General features: G+C 45.5%; 48 non-coding genes across 48 annotated transcripts; all 48 read left to right on the forward strand.

Moving 5' to 3' along the window:
• The first annotated feature begins 16 nt into the window (after positions 1-16).
• Positions 17-98, forward strand: TRNAL-AAG (transfer RNA leucine (anticodon AAG)). The gene has a single exon. It is a non-coding gene; the product is annotated as a tRNA-Leu (tRNA).
• A 70-nt stretch (positions 99-168) lies between these two features.
• Positions 169-250, forward strand: TRNAL-UAG (transfer RNA leucine (anticodon UAG)). Its single transcript has one exon. It is a non-coding gene; the product is annotated as a tRNA-Leu (tRNA).
• A 72-nt stretch (positions 251-322) lies between these two features.
• TRNAL-UAG (transfer RNA leucine (anticodon UAG)) lies at positions 323-404 on the forward strand. The gene has a single exon. It is a non-coding gene; the product is annotated as a tRNA-Leu (tRNA).
• A 70-nt stretch (positions 405-474) lies between these two features.
• Positions 475-556, forward strand: TRNAL-UAG (transfer RNA leucine (anticodon UAG)). Its single transcript has one exon. It is a non-coding gene; the product is annotated as a tRNA-Leu (tRNA).
• A 70-nt stretch (positions 557-626) lies between these two features.
• Positions 627-708, forward strand: TRNAL-AAG (transfer RNA leucine (anticodon AAG)). Its single transcript has one exon. It is a non-coding gene; the product is annotated as a tRNA-Leu (tRNA).
• A 70-nt stretch (positions 709-778) lies between these two features.
• Positions 779-860, forward strand: TRNAL-CAG (transfer RNA leucine (anticodon CAG)). Its single transcript has one exon. It is a non-coding gene; the product is annotated as a tRNA-Leu (tRNA).
• A 221-nt stretch (positions 861-1,081) lies between these two features.
• TRNAL-AAG (transfer RNA leucine (anticodon AAG)) lies at positions 1,082-1,163 on the forward strand. The gene has a single exon. It is a non-coding gene; the product is annotated as a tRNA-Leu (tRNA).
• A 221-nt stretch (positions 1,164-1,384) lies between these two features.
• TRNAL-UAG (transfer RNA leucine (anticodon UAG)) lies at positions 1,385-1,466 on the forward strand. The gene has a single exon. It is a non-coding gene; the product is annotated as a tRNA-Leu (tRNA).
• Positions 1,467-1,538: 72 nt separating this feature from the next.
• TRNAL-AAG (transfer RNA leucine (anticodon AAG)) lies at positions 1,539-1,620 on the forward strand. Its single transcript has one exon. It is a non-coding gene; the product is annotated as a tRNA-Leu (tRNA).
• A 221-nt stretch (positions 1,621-1,841) lies between these two features.
• Positions 1,842-1,923, forward strand: TRNAL-AAG (transfer RNA leucine (anticodon AAG)). Its single transcript has one exon. It is a non-coding gene; the product is annotated as a tRNA-Leu (tRNA).
• A 524-nt stretch (positions 1,924-2,447) lies between these two features.
• Positions 2,448-2,529, forward strand: TRNAL-UAG (transfer RNA leucine (anticodon UAG)). Its single transcript has one exon. It is a non-coding gene; the product is annotated as a tRNA-Leu (tRNA).
• A 72-nt stretch (positions 2,530-2,601) lies between these two features.
• Positions 2,602-2,683, forward strand: TRNAL-AAG (transfer RNA leucine (anticodon AAG)). The gene has a single exon. It is a non-coding gene; the product is annotated as a tRNA-Leu (tRNA).
• Positions 2,684-2,904: 221 nt separating this feature from the next.
• TRNAL-AAG (transfer RNA leucine (anticodon AAG)) lies at positions 2,905-2,986 on the forward strand. Its single transcript has one exon. It is a non-coding gene; the product is annotated as a tRNA-Leu (tRNA).
• Positions 2,987-3,510: 524 nt separating this feature from the next.
• On the forward strand, positions 3,511-3,592 carry TRNAL-UAG (transfer RNA leucine (anticodon UAG)). The gene has a single exon. It is a non-coding gene; the product is annotated as a tRNA-Leu (tRNA).
• A 72-nt stretch (positions 3,593-3,664) lies between these two features.
• Positions 3,665-3,746, forward strand: TRNAL-AAG (transfer RNA leucine (anticodon AAG)). Its single transcript has one exon. It is a non-coding gene; the product is annotated as a tRNA-Leu (tRNA).
• A 221-nt stretch (positions 3,747-3,967) lies between these two features.
• Positions 3,968-4,049, forward strand: TRNAL-AAG (transfer RNA leucine (anticodon AAG)). Its single transcript has one exon. It is a non-coding gene; the product is annotated as a tRNA-Leu (tRNA).
• Positions 4,050-4,272: 223 nt separating this feature from the next.
• TRNAL-CAG (transfer RNA leucine (anticodon CAG)) lies at positions 4,273-4,354 on the forward strand. Its single transcript has one exon. It is a non-coding gene; the product is annotated as a tRNA-Leu (tRNA).
• A 221-nt stretch (positions 4,355-4,575) lies between these two features.
• TRNAL-UAG (transfer RNA leucine (anticodon UAG)) lies at positions 4,576-4,657 on the forward strand. Its single transcript has one exon. It is a non-coding gene; the product is annotated as a tRNA-Leu (tRNA).
• Positions 4,658-5,335: 678 nt separating this feature from the next.
• Positions 5,336-5,417, forward strand: TRNAL-UAG (transfer RNA leucine (anticodon UAG)). Its single transcript has one exon. It is a non-coding gene; the product is annotated as a tRNA-Leu (tRNA).
• A 70-nt stretch (positions 5,418-5,487) lies between these two features.
• TRNAL-AAG (transfer RNA leucine (anticodon AAG)) lies at positions 5,488-5,569 on the forward strand. Its single transcript has one exon. It is a non-coding gene; the product is annotated as a tRNA-Leu (tRNA).
• A 70-nt stretch (positions 5,570-5,639) lies between these two features.
• Positions 5,640-5,721, forward strand: TRNAL-AAG (transfer RNA leucine (anticodon AAG)). The gene has a single exon. It is a non-coding gene; the product is annotated as a tRNA-Leu (tRNA).
• Positions 5,722-5,945: 224 nt separating this feature from the next.
• TRNAL-CAG (transfer RNA leucine (anticodon CAG)) lies at positions 5,946-6,027 on the forward strand. The gene has a single exon. It is a non-coding gene; the product is annotated as a tRNA-Leu (tRNA).
• Positions 6,028-6,248: 221 nt separating this feature from the next.
• On the forward strand, positions 6,249-6,330 carry TRNAL-AAG (transfer RNA leucine (anticodon AAG)). Its single transcript has one exon. It is a non-coding gene; the product is annotated as a tRNA-Leu (tRNA).
• A 373-nt stretch (positions 6,331-6,703) lies between these two features.
• Positions 6,704-6,785, forward strand: TRNAL-AAG (transfer RNA leucine (anticodon AAG)). Its single transcript has one exon. It is a non-coding gene; the product is annotated as a tRNA-Leu (tRNA).
• Positions 6,786-6,855: 70 nt separating this feature from the next.
• Positions 6,856-6,937, forward strand: TRNAL-CAG (transfer RNA leucine (anticodon CAG)). The gene has a single exon. It is a non-coding gene; the product is annotated as a tRNA-Leu (tRNA).
• A 221-nt stretch (positions 6,938-7,158) lies between these two features.
• TRNAL-UAG (transfer RNA leucine (anticodon UAG)) lies at positions 7,159-7,240 on the forward strand. The gene has a single exon. It is a non-coding gene; the product is annotated as a tRNA-Leu (tRNA).
• Positions 7,241-7,617: 377 nt separating this feature from the next.
• On the forward strand, positions 7,618-7,699 carry TRNAL-UAG (transfer RNA leucine (anticodon UAG)). Its single transcript has one exon. It is a non-coding gene; the product is annotated as a tRNA-Leu (tRNA).
• Positions 7,700-7,769: 70 nt separating this feature from the next.
• TRNAL-AAG (transfer RNA leucine (anticodon AAG)) lies at positions 7,770-7,851 on the forward strand. Its single transcript has one exon. It is a non-coding gene; the product is annotated as a tRNA-Leu (tRNA).
• A 70-nt stretch (positions 7,852-7,921) lies between these two features.
• TRNAL-AAG (transfer RNA leucine (anticodon AAG)) lies at positions 7,922-8,003 on the forward strand. The gene has a single exon. It is a non-coding gene; the product is annotated as a tRNA-Leu (tRNA).
• Positions 8,004-8,075: 72 nt separating this feature from the next.
• TRNAL-CAG (transfer RNA leucine (anticodon CAG)) lies at positions 8,076-8,157 on the forward strand. The gene has a single exon. It is a non-coding gene; the product is annotated as a tRNA-Leu (tRNA).
• A 70-nt stretch (positions 8,158-8,227) lies between these two features.
• Positions 8,228-8,309, forward strand: TRNAL-UAG (transfer RNA leucine (anticodon UAG)). Its single transcript has one exon. It is a non-coding gene; the product is annotated as a tRNA-Leu (tRNA).
• Positions 8,310-8,381: 72 nt separating this feature from the next.
• On the forward strand, positions 8,382-8,463 carry TRNAL-CAG (transfer RNA leucine (anticodon CAG)). The gene has a single exon. It is a non-coding gene; the product is annotated as a tRNA-Leu (tRNA).
• A 221-nt stretch (positions 8,464-8,684) lies between these two features.
• TRNAL-UAG (transfer RNA leucine (anticodon UAG)) lies at positions 8,685-8,766 on the forward strand. Its single transcript has one exon. It is a non-coding gene; the product is annotated as a tRNA-Leu (tRNA).
• Positions 8,767-8,838: 72 nt separating this feature from the next.
• TRNAL-AAG (transfer RNA leucine (anticodon AAG)) lies at positions 8,839-8,920 on the forward strand. The gene has a single exon. It is a non-coding gene; the product is annotated as a tRNA-Leu (tRNA).
• Positions 8,921-9,141: 221 nt separating this feature from the next.
• TRNAL-CAG (transfer RNA leucine (anticodon CAG)) lies at positions 9,142-9,223 on the forward strand. The gene has a single exon. It is a non-coding gene; the product is annotated as a tRNA-Leu (tRNA).
• Positions 9,224-9,293: 70 nt separating this feature from the next.
• On the forward strand, positions 9,294-9,375 carry TRNAL-CAG (transfer RNA leucine (anticodon CAG)). The gene has a single exon. It is a non-coding gene; the product is annotated as a tRNA-Leu (tRNA).
• Positions 9,376-10,053: 678 nt separating this feature from the next.
• TRNAL-AAG (transfer RNA leucine (anticodon AAG)) lies at positions 10,054-10,135 on the forward strand. Its single transcript has one exon. It is a non-coding gene; the product is annotated as a tRNA-Leu (tRNA).
• Positions 10,136-10,205: 70 nt separating this feature from the next.
• On the forward strand, positions 10,206-10,287 carry TRNAL-CAG (transfer RNA leucine (anticodon CAG)). Its single transcript has one exon. It is a non-coding gene; the product is annotated as a tRNA-Leu (tRNA).
• A 679-nt stretch (positions 10,288-10,966) lies between these two features.
• Positions 10,967-11,048, forward strand: TRNAL-CAG (transfer RNA leucine (anticodon CAG)). Its single transcript has one exon. It is a non-coding gene; the product is annotated as a tRNA-Leu (tRNA).
• Positions 11,049-11,118: 70 nt separating this feature from the next.
• On the forward strand, positions 11,119-11,200 carry TRNAL-UAG (transfer RNA leucine (anticodon UAG)). The gene has a single exon. It is a non-coding gene; the product is annotated as a tRNA-Leu (tRNA).
• A 70-nt stretch (positions 11,201-11,270) lies between these two features.
• On the forward strand, positions 11,271-11,351 carry TRNAL-AAG (transfer RNA leucine (anticodon AAG)). Its single transcript has one exon. It is a non-coding gene; the product is annotated as a tRNA-Leu (tRNA).
• A 221-nt stretch (positions 11,352-11,572) lies between these two features.
• TRNAL-AAG (transfer RNA leucine (anticodon AAG)) lies at positions 11,573-11,654 on the forward strand. The gene has a single exon. It is a non-coding gene; the product is annotated as a tRNA-Leu (tRNA).
• Positions 11,655-11,726: 72 nt separating this feature from the next.
• On the forward strand, positions 11,727-11,808 carry TRNAL-CAG (transfer RNA leucine (anticodon CAG)). The gene has a single exon. It is a non-coding gene; the product is annotated as a tRNA-Leu (tRNA).
• A 70-nt stretch (positions 11,809-11,878) lies between these two features.
• On the forward strand, positions 11,879-11,960 carry TRNAL-UAG (transfer RNA leucine (anticodon UAG)). Its single transcript has one exon. It is a non-coding gene; the product is annotated as a tRNA-Leu (tRNA).
• Positions 11,961-12,181: 221 nt separating this feature from the next.
• Positions 12,182-12,263, forward strand: TRNAL-UAG (transfer RNA leucine (anticodon UAG)). Its single transcript has one exon. It is a non-coding gene; the product is annotated as a tRNA-Leu (tRNA).
• Positions 12,264-12,335: 72 nt separating this feature from the next.
• TRNAL-AAG (transfer RNA leucine (anticodon AAG)) lies at positions 12,336-12,417 on the forward strand. The gene has a single exon. It is a non-coding gene; the product is annotated as a tRNA-Leu (tRNA).
• A 221-nt stretch (positions 12,418-12,638) lies between these two features.
• TRNAL-CAG (transfer RNA leucine (anticodon CAG)) lies at positions 12,639-12,720 on the forward strand. Its single transcript has one exon. It is a non-coding gene; the product is annotated as a tRNA-Leu (tRNA).
• Positions 12,721-12,790: 70 nt separating this feature from the next.
• On the forward strand, positions 12,791-12,872 carry TRNAL-CAG (transfer RNA leucine (anticodon CAG)). Its single transcript has one exon. It is a non-coding gene; the product is annotated as a tRNA-Leu (tRNA).
• The last annotated feature ends 556 nt before the right edge of the window (positions 12,873-13,428 follow it).

Here is a 13,428-nt window from a genome sequence, read left to right on the forward strand (position 1 = left end):
TTGACGTCTGTGATCAGGTAGAGTGGCCGAGTGGTCTAAGGCGCTGGTTTAAGGCACCAGTCTCTTCGGAGGCGTGGTTTCGAATCCCACCTCTATCAGACTCATGCATTTTCTTAGTTTAATAACACGAAGCTCTTGCTTATTTGTCTGAGTTGACAAGTGTGTTCAGGTAGAGTGGCCGAGTGGTCTAAGGCGCTGGTTTTAGGCACCAGTCTCTTCGGAGGCGTGGGTTCGAATCCCACCTCTATCAGACTCATGCATTTTGTTAGTTTAATAACATGAAGCTCTTGCTTATTTGTCTTAGTTGACGAGTGTTTGTCCAGGTAGAGTGGCCGAGTGGTCTAAGGCGCTGGTTTTAGGCACCAGTCTCTTCGGAGGCGTGGGTTCGAATCCCACCTCTATCAGACTCATGCATTTTCTTAGTTTAATAACACGAAGCTCTTGCTTATTTGTCTGAGTTGACAAGTGTGTTCAGGTAGAGTGGCCGAGTGGTCTAAGGCGCTGGTTTTAGGCACCAGTCTCTTCGGAGGCGTGGGTTCGAATCCCACCTCTATCACACTCATGCATTTTGTTAGTTTAATAACATGAAGCTCTTGCTTATTTGTCTTAGTTGACGTGTGTGTTCAGGTAGAGTGGCCGAGTGATCTAAGGCGCTGGTTTAAGGCACCAGTCTCATCGGAGGCGTGGGTTCGAATCCCACCTCTATCAGACTCATGCATTTTCTTAGTTTAATAACATGAAGCTCTTGCTTATTTGTCTGAGTTGAAAAGTGTGTTCAGGTAGAGTGGCCGAGTGGTCTAAGGCGCTGGTTTCAGGTACCAGTCTCTTCGGAGGCGTGGGTTCGAATCTCACCCCTATCAGTTTGTTGTGTTTCTAAGAATTGTAAAATGAAGATTTTACTGAATAGACTGAGTTTACTTATGTTTTCAGGTAGAGTGGCCGAGTGGTCTAAGACGCTGGTTTTAGGCACCGGTCTCTTCGGAGGCGTGGGGTCGAATCCCACCTCTATCAGACTCAGGCATTTTGTTAGTTTAATAACATGAAGCTCTTGCTTATTTGTCATAGTTGACGTGTGTGTTCAGGTAGAGTGGCCGAGAGGTCTAAGGCGCTGGTTTAAGGCACCAGACTCTTCGGAGGCGTGGGTTCGAATCCCACCTCTATCAGACTCATGCATTTTCTTAGTTTAACAACATGAAGTTCTTGCTTATTTGTCTGAGTTATCAAGTGTGTTCAGGTAGAGTGGCCGAGTGGTCTAAGGCGCTGGTTTCAGGTACCAGTCTCTTCGGAGGCGTGGGTTGGAATCTCACCCTTATCAGTCTGTTGTGTTTCTAAGAATTGTAAAACGAAGATTTTGCTGAATAGACTGAGTTTACTTATGTTTTCAAGTAGAGTGGCCGAGTGGTCCAAGGCGCTGGTTTTAGGCACCAGTCTCTTCGGAGGCGTGGGTTCGAATCCCACCTCTATCAGACCCATGCATTTTGTTAGTTTAATAACATGAAGATCTTGCTTATTTGTCTTAGTTGACGAGTGTTTGTCCAGGTAGAGTGGCCGAGTGGTCTAAGGCGCTGGTTTAAGGCACCAGACTCTTCGGAGGCGTGGGTTCGAATCCCACCTCTATCAGACTCATGCATTTTCTTAGTTTAACAACATGAAGTTCTTGCTTATTTGTCTGAGTTATCAAGTGTGTTCAGGTAGAGTGGCCGAGTGGTCTAAGGCGCTGGTTTCAGGTACCAGTCTCTTCGGAGGCGTGGGTTGGAATCTCACCCTTATCAGTCTGTTGTGTTTCTAAGAATTGTAAAACGAAGATTTTGCTGAATAGACTGAGTTTACTTATGTGTTCAGGTAGAGTGGCCGAGTGGTCTAAGGCGCTGGTTTAAGGCACCAGTCTCTTCGGAGGCGTGGGTTCGAATCCCACCTCTATCAGACGCATGCATTTTCATAGTTTAATAACATGAAGCTCTTGCTTATTTGTCTGAGTTGACAAGTGTGTTCAGGTAGAGTGGCCGAGTGGTCTAAGGAGCTGGTTTAGGCACCAGTCTCTTCGGAGGCGTGGGTTCGAATCCCACCTCTATCAGACTCATGCATTTTGTTAGTTTAATAACATGAAGCTCTTGCTTATTTGTCTTAGTTGACGTGTGTGTTCAGGTAGAGTGGCCGAGTTTGCCAAGGCGCTGGTTTAAGGCACCAGTCTCTTCGGAGGCGGGGGTTCGAATCCCACCTCTATTAGACTCATGCATTTTCTTAGTTTAATAACATGAAGCTCTTGCTTATTTGTCTGAGTTGACAAGTGTGTTCAGGTAGAGTGGCCGAGTGGTCTAAGGCGCTGGTTTCAGGTACCAGTCTCTTCGGAGGCGTGGGTTGGAGTCTCACCCTTATCAGTCTGTTGTGTTTCAAAGAATTGTAAAACGAAGATTTTGCTGAATAGACTGAGTTTACTTATGTTTTCAGGTAGAGTGGCCGAGTGGTCCAAGGCGCTGGTTTTAGGCACCAGTCTCTTCGGAGGCGTGGGTTCGAATCCCACCTCTATCAGACTCATGCATTTTGTTAGTTTAATAACATGAAGTTCTTGCTTATTTGTCTTAGTTGACGAGTGTTTGTCCAGGTAGAGTGGCCGAGTGGTCTAAGGCGCTGGTTTAAGGCACCAGACTCTTCGGAGGCGTGGGTTCGAATCCCACCTCTATCAGACTCATGCATTTTCTTAGTTTAATAACATGAAGTTCTTGCTTATTTGTGTGAGTTGACAAGTGTGTTCAGGTAGAGTGGCCGAGTGGTCTAAGGCGCTGGTTTCAGGTACCAGTCTCTTCGGAGGCGTGGGTTGGAATCTCACCCTTATCAGTCTGTTGTGTTTCTAAGAATTGTAAAACGAAGATTTTGCTGAATAGACTGAGTTTACTTATGTGTTCAGGTAGAGTGGCCGAGTGGTCTAAGGCGCTGGTTTAAGGCACCAGTCTCTTCGGAGGCGTGGGTTCGAATCCCACCTCTATCAGACGCATGCATTTTCATAGTTTAATAACATGAAGCTCTTGCTTATTTGTCTGAGTTGACAAGTGTGTTCAGGTAGAGTGGCCGAGTGGTCTAAGGAGCTGGTTTAGGCACCAGTCTCTTCGGAGGCGTGGGTTCGAATCCCACCTCTATCAGACTCATGCATTTTGTTAGTTTAATAACATGAAGCTCTTGCTTATTTGTCTTAGTTGACGTGTGTGTTCAGGTAGAGTGGCCGAGTTTGCCAAGGCGCTGGTTTAAGGCACCAGTCTCTTCGGAGGCGGGGGTTCGAATCCCACCTCTATTAGACTCATGCATTTTCTTAGTTTAATAACATGAAGCTCTTGCTTATTTGTCTGAGTTGACAAGTGTGTTCAGGTAGAGTGGCCGAGTGGTCTAAGGCGCTGGTTTCAGGTACCAGTCTCTTCGGAGGCGTGGGTTGGAGTCTCACCCTTATCAGTCTGTTGTGTTTCAAAGAATTGTAAAACGAAGATTTTGCTGAATAGACTGAGTTTACTTATGTTTTCAGGTAGAGTGGCCGAGTGGTCCAAGGCGCTGGTTTTAGGCACCAGTCTCTTCGGAGGCGTGGGTTCGAATCCCACCTCTATCAGACTCATGCATTTTGTTAGTTTAATAACATGAAGTTCTTGCTTATTTGTCTTAGTTGACGAGTGTTTGTCCAGGTAGAGTGGCCGAGTGGTCTAAGGCGCTGGTTTAAGGCACCAGACTCTTCGGAGGCGTGGGTTCGAATCCCACCTCTATCAGACTCATGCATTTTCTTAGTTTAATAACATGAAGTTCTTGCTTATTTGTGTGAGTTGACAAGTGTGTTCAGGTAGAGTGGCCGAGTGGTCTAAGGCGCTGGTTTCAGGTACCAGTCTCTTCGGAGGCGTGGGTTGGAATCTCACCCTTATCAGTCTGTTGTGTTTCTAAGAATTGTAAAACGAAGATTTTGCTGAATAGACTGAGTTTAGTTATGTGTTCAGGTAGAGTGGCCGAGTGGTCTAAGGCGCTGGTTTAAGGCACCAGTCTCTTCGGAGGCGTGGGTTCGAATCCCACCTCTATCGGACGCATGCATTTTCATAGTTTAATAACATGAAGCTCTTGCTTATTTGTCTGAGTTGACAAATGTGTTCAGGTAGAGTGGCCGAGTGGTCTAAGGAGCTGGTTTAGGCACCAGTCTCTTCGGAGGCGTGGGTTCGAATCCCACCTCTATCAGACTCATGCATTTTGTTAGTTTAATAACATGAAGCTCTTGCTTATTTGTCTTAGTTGACGAGTGTTTGTCCAGGTAGAGTGGCCGAGTGGTCTAAGGCGCTGGTTTCAGGTACCAGTCTCTTCGGAGGGGTGGGTTCGAATCCCACCTCTATCAGACGCATGCATTTTCATAGTTTAATAACATGAAGCTCTTGCTCATTTGTCTGAGCTGAAGTGTGTGTTCAGTTATAGTGGCCGTGTTGTCTAAGGTGCTGGTTTCAGGTACCAGTCTCTTCGGAGGCGTGGTTTCGAATCTCACCTCTATCAGTCTGTTGTGTTTTTAAGAATTTTAAAGTGAAGATTTTGCTAAATAGACTGAGTTTACTTTTGTTTTCAGGTAGAGTGGCCAAGTGGTCTAAGGCGCTGGTTTTAGGCACCGGTCTCTTCGGAGGCGTGTGTTCGAATCCCACCTCTATCAGACTCATGCATTTTGTTAGTTTAATAACATGAAGCTCTTGCTTATTTGTCTTAGTTAACGAGTGTTTGTGCAGGTAGAGTGGCTGAGTAGTCTAAGGCGCTGGTTTCAGGTACCAGTCTCTTCGGAGGCGTGGGTTCGAATCGCACCGCTATCAGACGCATGCATTTTCATAGTTTAATAACATGAAGCTCTTGCTCATTTGTCTGAGCTGACGTGTGTGTTCAGTTAGAGTGGCCGTGTGGTCTAAAGTGCTGGTTTCAGGTACCAGTCTCTTCGGAGGCGTGGTTTCGAATCTCACCTCTATCAGTCTGTTGTGTTTTTAAGAATTTTAAAGTGAAGTTTTTGCTTAATAGACTGAGTTTACTTTTGTTTTCAGGTAGAGTGGCCGAGTGGTCTAAGGCGCTTGTTTTAGGCACCGGTCTCTTCGAATGCGTGGGTTCGAATCCCACCTCTATCAGACTCATGCATTTTCATAGTTTTATAACATGAAGCTCTTGCTCATTTGTCTGAGCTGACGTGTGTGTTCAGGTAGAGTGGCCGTGTGGTCTAAGGTGCTGGTTTCAGGTACCAGTCTCTTCGGAGGCGTGGTTTCGAATCTCACCTCTATCAGTCTGTTGTGTTTTTAAGAATTTTAAAGTGAAGATTTTGCTTAATAGACTGAGTTTACTTTTGTTTTCAGGTAGAGTGGCCGAGTGGTCTAAGGCGCTGGTTTTAGGCACCGGTCTCTTCGAATGCGTGGGTTCGAATCCCACCTCTATCAGACTCATGCATTTTGTTAGTTTAATAACATGAAGCTCTTGCTTATTTGTCTTAGTTGACGTGTGTGTTCAGGTAGAGTGGCCGAGTGGTCTAAGGCGCTGGTTTAAGGCACCTGTCTCTTCGGAGGCGTGGGTTCGAAACCCACCTCTATCAGACTCATGCATTTTCTTAGTTTAATAACATGAAGCTCTTGCTTATTTGTCTGAGTTGACAAGTGTGTTCAGGTAGAGTGGCCAAGTGGTCTAAGGCGCTGGTTTAAGGCACCAGTCTCTTCGGAGGCGTGGGTTCGAATCCCACTTCTATCAGACTCATGCATTTTCTTAGTTTAATAACATGAAGCTCTTGCTTATTTGTCTTAGTTGACCAGTGTTTGTCCAGGTAGAAAGGCCGAGTGGTCTAAGGCGCTGGTTTCAGGTAACAGTCTCTTCGGAGGCGTGGGTTCGAATCCCACCTCTATCAGACTCATGCATTTTCTTAGTTTAATAACATGAAGCTCTTGCTTATTTGTCTGAGTTGACAAGTGTGTTCAGGTAGAGTGGCCGAGTGGTCTAAGGCGCTGGTTTCAGGTACCAGTCTCTTCGGAGGCGTGGGTTCGAATCGCACCTCTATCAGACGCATGCATTTTCATAGTTTAATAACATGAAGCTCTTGCTTATTTGTCTGAGCTGACGTGTGTGTTCAGTTAGAGTGGCCTTGTGGTCTAAGGTGCTGGTTTCAGGTACCAGTCTCTTCGGAGGCGTGGTTTCGAATCTCACCTCTATCAGTCTGTTGTGTTTTTAAGAATTTTAAAGTGAAGATTTTGCTAAATAGACTGAGTTTACTTTTGTTTTCAGGTAGAGTGGCCGAGTGGTCTAAGGCGTTGGTTTAAGGCACCAGTCTCTTCGGAGGCGTGGGTTCGAATCCCACCTCTATCAGACTTATGCATTTTCTTAGTTTAATAACATGAAGCTCTTGCTTATTTGTCTGAGTTGACAGGTGTGTTCAGGTAGAGTGGCCGAGTGGTCTAAGGCGCTGGTTTCAGGTACGAGTCTATTCGGAGGCGTGGGTTCGAATCTCACCCCTATCAGTCTGTTGTGTTTGTAAGAATTTTAAAGTGAAGATTTTGCTTAATAGACTGAGTTTACTTTTGTTTTCAGGTAGAGTTGCCGAGTGGTCTAAGGCGCTGGTTTTAGGCACCGGTCTCTTCGAAGGCGTGGATTCGAATCCCACCTCTATCAGACTCATGCATTTTGTTAGTTTAATAACCTGAAGCTCTTGCTTATTTGTCTTAGTTGACGTGTGTGTTTAGGTAGAGTGGCCGAGTGGTCCAAGGCGCTGGTTTAAGGCACCAGTCTCTTCGGAGGCGTGGGTTCGAAGCCAACCTCTATCAGAGTCACGCATTTTCTTAGTTTAATAACATGAAGCTCTTGCTTATTTGTCTGAGTTGAAAAGTGTGTTCAGGTAGAGTGGCCGAGTGGTCTAAGGCGCTGGTTTCAGGTACCAGTCTCTTCGGAGGCGTGGGTTCGAATCCCACCTCTATCAGATTCATGCATTTTCATAGTTTAATAACATGAAGCTCTTGCTCATTTGTCTGAGCTGACGTGTGTGTTCAGGTAGAGTGGCCGTGTGGTCTAAGGTGCTGGTTTCAGGTACCAGTCTCTTCGGAAGCGTGGTTTCGAATCTCACCTCTATCAGTCTGTTGTGTTTTTAAGAATTTTAAAGTGAAGATTTTGCTAAATAGACTGAGTTTACTTTTGTTTCCAGGTAGAGTGGCCAAGTGGTCTAAGGCGCTGGCTTTAGGCACCGGTCTCTTTGGAGGCGTGGGTTCGAATCCCACCTCTATCAGACTCATGCATTTTGTTAGTTTAATAACATGAAGCTCTTGCTTATTTGTCTTAGTTGACGAGTGTTTGTGCAGGTAGAGTGGCCGAGAAGTCTAAGGCGCTGGTTTCAGGTACCAGTCTCTTCGGAGGCGTGGGTTCGAATCGCACCTCTATCAGACGCATGCATATTCATAGTTTAATAACATGAAGCTCTTGCTAATTTGTCTGAGCTGACGAGTGTGTGTTCAGTTAGAAAGGCCGTGTGGTCTAAGGTGCTGGTTTCAGGTACCAGTCTCTTCGGAGGCGTGGTTTCGAATCTCACCTCTATCAGTCTGTTGTGTTTTTAAGAATTTTAAAGTGAAGATTTTGCTTAATAGACTGAGTTTACTTTTGTTTTCAGGTAGAGTGGCCGAGTGGTCTAAGGCGCTGGTTTTAGGCACCGGTCTCTTCGAATGCGTGGGTTCGAATCCCACCTCTATCAGACTCATGCATTTTGTTAGTTTAATAACATGAAGCTCTTGCTTATTTGTCTGAGTTGACAAGTGTGTTCAGGTAGAGTGGCCAAGTGGTCTAAGGCGCTGGTTTAAGGCACCAGTCTCTTCGGAGGCGTGGGTTCGAATCCCACCTCTATGAGACTCATGCATTTTCTTAGTTTAATAGCATGAAGCTCTTGCTTATTTGTCTGAGTTGACAAGTGTGTTCAGGTAGAGTGGCCAAGTGGTCTAAGGCGCTGGTTTAAGGCACCAGTCTCTTCGGAGGCGTGGGTTCGAATCCCACCTCTATGAGACTCATGCATTTTCTTAGTTTAATAACATGAAGCTCTTGCTTATTTGTCTTAGTTGACGAGTGTTTGTCCAGGTAGAGTGGCCGAGTGGTCTAAGGCGCTGGTTTCAGGTAACAGTCTCTTCGGAGGCGTGGGTTCGAATCCCACCTCTATCAGACTCATGCATTTTCTTAGTTTAATAACATGAAGCTCTTGCTTATTTGTCTGAGTTGACAAGTGTGTTCAGGTAGAGTGGCCGAGTGGTCTAAGGAGCTGGTTTTAGGCACCAGTCTCTTCGGAGGCGTGGGTTCGAATCCCACCTCTATCAGACTCATGCATTTTGTTAGTTTAATAACATGAAGCTCTTGCTTATTTGTCTTAGTTGATAAGTGTTTGTCCAGGTAGAGTGGCCGAGTGGTCTAAGGCGCTGGTTTCAGGTACCAGTCTCTTCGGAGGCGTGGGTTCGAATCCCACCTCTATCAGACGCATGCATTTTCCTAGTTTAATAACATGAAGCTCTTGCTTATTTGTCTGAGCTGACGTGTGTGTTCAGTTAGAGTGGCCGTGTGGTCTAAGGTGCTGGTTTCAGGTACCAGTCTCTTCGGAGGCGTGGTTTCGAATCTCACCTCTATCAGTCTGTTGTGTTTTTAAGAATTTTAAAGTGAAGATTTTGCTAAATAGACTGAGTTTACTTTTGTTTTCAGGTAGAGTGGCCGAGTGGTCTAAGGCGCTGGTTTTAGGCACCGGTCTCTTCGGAGGCGTGGGTTCGAATCCCACCTGTATCAGACTCATGCATTTTGTTAGTTTAATAACATGAAGCTCTTGCTTATTTGTCTTAGTTGACGAGTGTTTGTCCAGGTAGAGTGGCCGAGTGGTCTGAGGCGCTGGTTTAAGGCACCAGTCTCTTCGGAGGCGTGGGTTCGAAACCCACCTCTATCAGACTCATGCATTTTCTTAGTTTAATAACATGAAGCTCTTGCTTATTTGTCTGAGTTGACAAGTGTGTTTAGGTAGACTGGCCGAGTGGTCTAAGGCGCTGGTTTAAGGCACCAGTCTCTTCGAAGGCGTGGTTTCGAATCTCACCTGTATCAGTCTGTTGTGTTTTTAAGAATTTTAAAGTGAAGATTTTGCTTAATAGACTGAGTTTACTTTTGCTTTCAGGTAGAGTGGCCGAGTGGTCTAAGGCGCTGGTTTCAGGCACCAGTCTCTTCGGAGGCGTGGGTTCGAAGCCCACCTCTATCAGAGACATGCATTTTCTTAGTTTAATAACATGAAGCTCTTGCTTATTTGTCTGAGTTGAAAAGTGTGTTCAGGTAGAGTGGCCGAGTGGTCTAAGGCGCTGGTTTCAGGTACCAGTCTCTTCGGAGGCGTGGGTTTGAATCCCACCTCTATCAGATTCATGCATTTTCATAGTTTAATAACATGAAGCTCTTGCTCATTTGTCTGAGCTGACGTGTGTGTTCAGGTAGAGTGGCCGTGTGGTCTAAGGTGCTGGTTTCAGGTACCAGTCTCTTCGAAGGCGTGGTTTCGAATCTCACCTGTATCAGTCTGTTGTGTTTTTAAGAATTTTAAAGTGAAGATTTTGCTTAATAGACTGAGTTTACTTTTGCTTTCAGGTAGAGTGGCCAAGTGGTCTAAGGCGCTGGTTTAAGGCACCAGTCTCTTCGGAGGCGTTAGTTCGAATCCCACCTCTATCAGACTCATGCATTTTCTTAGTTTAATAACATGAAGCTCTTGCTTATTTGTCTTAGTTGACGAGTGTTTGTCCAGGTAGAGTGGCCGAGTGGTCTAAGGCGCTGGTTTCAGGTACCAGTCTATTCGGAGGCGTGGGTTCGAATCTCACCCCTATCAGTCTGTTGTGTTTGTAAGAATTTTAAAGTGAAGATTTTGCTTAATAGACTGAGTTTACTTTTGTTTTCAGGTAGAGTTGCCGAGTGGTCTAAGGCGCTGGTTTTAGGCACCGGTCTCTTCGATGGCGTGGATTCGAATCCCACCTCTATCAGACTCATGCATTTTGTTAGTTTAATAACATGAAGCTCTTGCTTATTTGTCTTAGTTGACGTGTGTGTTTAGGTAGAGTGGCCGAGTGGTCTAAGGCGCTGGTTTAAGGCACCAGTCTCTTCGGAGGCGTGGGTTCGAAGCCCACCTCTATCAGAGTCATGCATTTTCTTAGTTTAATAACATGAAGCTCTTGCTTATTTGTCTGAGTTGAAAAGTGTGTTCAGGTAGAGTGGCCGAGTGGTCTAAGGCGCTGGTTTCAGGTACCAGTCTCTTCGGAGGCGTGGGTTCGAATCCCACCTCTATCAGATTCATGCATTTTCATAGTTTAATAACATGAAGCTCTTGCTCATTTGTCTGAGCTGACGTGTGTGTTCAGGTAGAGTGGCCGTGTGGTCTAAGGTGCTGGTTTCAGGTACCAGTCTATTCGGAAGCGTGGTTTCGAATCTCACCTCAATCAGTCTGTTGTGTTTTTAAGAATTTTAAAGTGAAGATTTTGCTTAATAGACTGAGTTTACTTTTGTTTTCAGGTAGAGTGGCCGAGTGGTCTAAGGCGCTGGTTTTAGGCACCGGTCTCTTCGGAGGCGTGGTGTCGAATCCCACCTCTATCAGACTCATGCATTTTGTTAGTTTAATAACATGAAGCTCTTGCTTATTTGTCTTAGTCGACGTGTGTGGTCAGGTAGAGTGGCCGAGTGGTCTGAGTCGCTGGTTTAAGGCACCAGTCTCTTCGGAGGCGTGGGTTCGAAACCCACCTCTATCAGACTCATGCATTTTCTTAGTTTAATAACATGAAGCTCTTGCTTATTTGTCTGAGTTGACAAGTGTGTTCAGGTAGAGTGGCCAAGTGGTCTAAGGCGCTGGTTTAAGGCACCAGTCTCTTCGGAGGCGTTAGTTCGAATCCCACCTCTATCAGACTCATGCATTTTCTTAGTTTAATAACATGAAGCTCTTGCTTATTTGTTTTAGTTGACGAGTGTTTGTCCAGGTAGAGTGGCCGAGTGGTCTAAGGCGCTGGTTTCAGGTACCAGTCTCTTCGGAGGCGTGGGTTCGAATCCCACCTCTATCAGACTCATGCATTTTCTTAGTTTAATAACATGAAGCTCTTGCTTATTTGTCTGAGTTGACAAGTGTGTTCAGGTAGAGTGGCCGAGTGGTCTAAGGAGCTGGTTTTAGGCACCAGTCTCTTCGGAGGCGTGGATTCGAATCCCACCTCTATCAGACTCATGCATTTTCTTAGTTTAATAACATGAAGCTCTTGCTTATTTGTCTGAGTTGACAGGTGTGTTCAGGTAGAGTGGCCGAGTGGTCTAAGGCGTTGGTTTAAGGCACCAGTCTCTTCGGAGGCGTGGGTTCGAATCCCACCTTATCAGACTCATGCATTTTCTTAGTTTAATAACATGAAGCTCTTGCTTATTTGTCTGAGTTGACAGGTGTGTTCATGTAGAGTGGCCGAGTGGTCTAAGGCGCTGGTTTCAGGTACCAGTCTATTCGGAGGCGTGGGTTCGAATCTCACCCCTATCAGTCTGTTGTGTTTGTAAGAATTTTAAAGTGAAGATTTTGCTTAATAGACTGAGTTTACTTTTGTTTTCAGGTAGAGTGGCCGAGTGGTCTAAGGCGCTGGTTTAAGGCACCAGTCTCTTCGGAGGCGTGGGTTCGAATCCCACCTCTATGAGACTCATGCATTTTCTTAGTTTAATAACATGAAGCTCTTGCTTATTTGTCTTAGTTGACGAGTGTTTGTCCAGGTAGAGTGGCCGAGTGGTCTAAGGCGCTGGTTTCAGGTAACAGTCTCTTCGGAGGCGTGGGTTCGAATCCCACCTCTATCAGACTCATGCATTTTCTTAGTTTAATAACATGAAGCTCTTGCTTATTTGTCTGAGTTGACAAGTGTGTTCAGGTAGAGTGGCCGAGTGGTCTAAGGAGCTGGTTTTAGGCACCAGTCTCTTCGGAGGCGTGGGTTCGAATCCCACCTCTATCAGACTCATGCATTTTGTTAGTTTAATAACATGAAGCTCTTGCTTATTTGTCTGAGCTGACGTGTGTGTTCAGTTAGAGTGGCCGTGTGGTCTAAGGTGCTGGTTTCAGGTACCAGTCTCTTCGGAGGCGTGGTTTCGAATCTCACCTCTATCAGTCTGTTGTGTTTTTAAGAATTTTAAAGTGAAGATTTTGCTAAATAGACTGAGTTTACTTTTGTTTTCAGGTAGAGTGGCCGAGTGGTCTAAGGCGCTGGTTTTAGGCACCGGTCTCTTCGGAGGCGTGGGTTCGAATCCCACCTCTATCAGACTCATGCATTTTGTTAGTTTAATAACATGAAGCTCTTGCTTATTTGTCTTAGTTGACGAGTGTTTGTCCAGGTAGAGTGGCCGAGTGGTCTGAGGCGCTGGTTTAAGGCACCAGTCTCTTCGGAGGCGTGGGTTCGAAACCCACCTCTATCAGACTCATGCATTTTCTTAGTTTAATAACATGAAGCTCTTGCTTATTTGTCTGAGTTGACAAGTGTGTTTAGGTAGACTGGCCGAGTGGTCTAAGGCGCTGGTTTAAGGCACCAGTCTCTTCGAAGGCGTGGTTTCGAATCTCACCTGTATCAGTCTGTTGTGTTTTTAAGAATTTTAAAGTGAAGATTTTGCTTAATAGACTGAGTTTACTTTTGCTTTCAGGTAGAGTGGCCGAGTGGTCTAAGGCGCTGGTTTCAGGCACCAGTCTCTTCGGAGGCGTGGGTTCGAAGCCCACCTCTATCAGAGACATGCATTTTCTTAGTTTAATAACATGAAGCTCTTGCTTATTTGTCTGAGTTGAAAAGTGTGTTCAGGTAGAGTGGCCGAGTGGTCTAAGGCGCTGGTTTCAGGTACCAGTCTCTTCGGAGGCGTGGGTTTGAATCCCACCTCTATCAGATTCATGCATTTTCATAGTTTAATAACATGAAGCTCTTGCTCATTTGTCTGAGCTGACGTGTGTGTTCAGGTAGAGTGGCCGTGTGGTCTAAGGTGCTGGTTTCAGGTACCAGTCTCTTCGAAGGCGTGGTTTCGAATCTCACCTGTATCAGTCTGTTGTGTTTTTAAGAATTTTAAAGTGAAGATTTTGCTTAATAGACTGAGTTTACTTTTGCTTTCAGGTAGAGTGGCCAAGTGGTCTAAGGCGCTGGTTTAAGGCACCAGTCTCTTCGGAGGCGTTAGTTCGAATCCCACCTCTATCAGACTCATGCATTTTCTTAGTTTAATAACATGAAGCTCTTGCTTATTTGTCTTAGTTGACGAGTGTTTGTCCAGGTAGAGTGGCCGAGTGGTCTAAGGCGCTGGTTTCAGGTACCAGTCTATTCGGAGGCGTGGGTTCGAATCTCACCCCTATCAGTCTGTTGTGTTTGTAAGAATTTTAAAGTGAAGATTTTGCTTAATAGACTGAGTTTACTTTTGTTTTCAGGTAGAGTTGCCGAGTGGTCTAAGGCGCTG

This window comes from Phalangium opilio, unplaced genomic scaffold, assembly GCF_054372755.1.
Source record: "Phalangium opilio isolate 3A_F unplaced genomic scaffold, DU_Popi_V2 ptg000031l_1, whole genome shotgun sequence".
NCBI lineage: Eukaryota > Metazoa > Arthropoda > Arachnida > Opiliones > Phalangiidae > Phalangium > Phalangium opilio.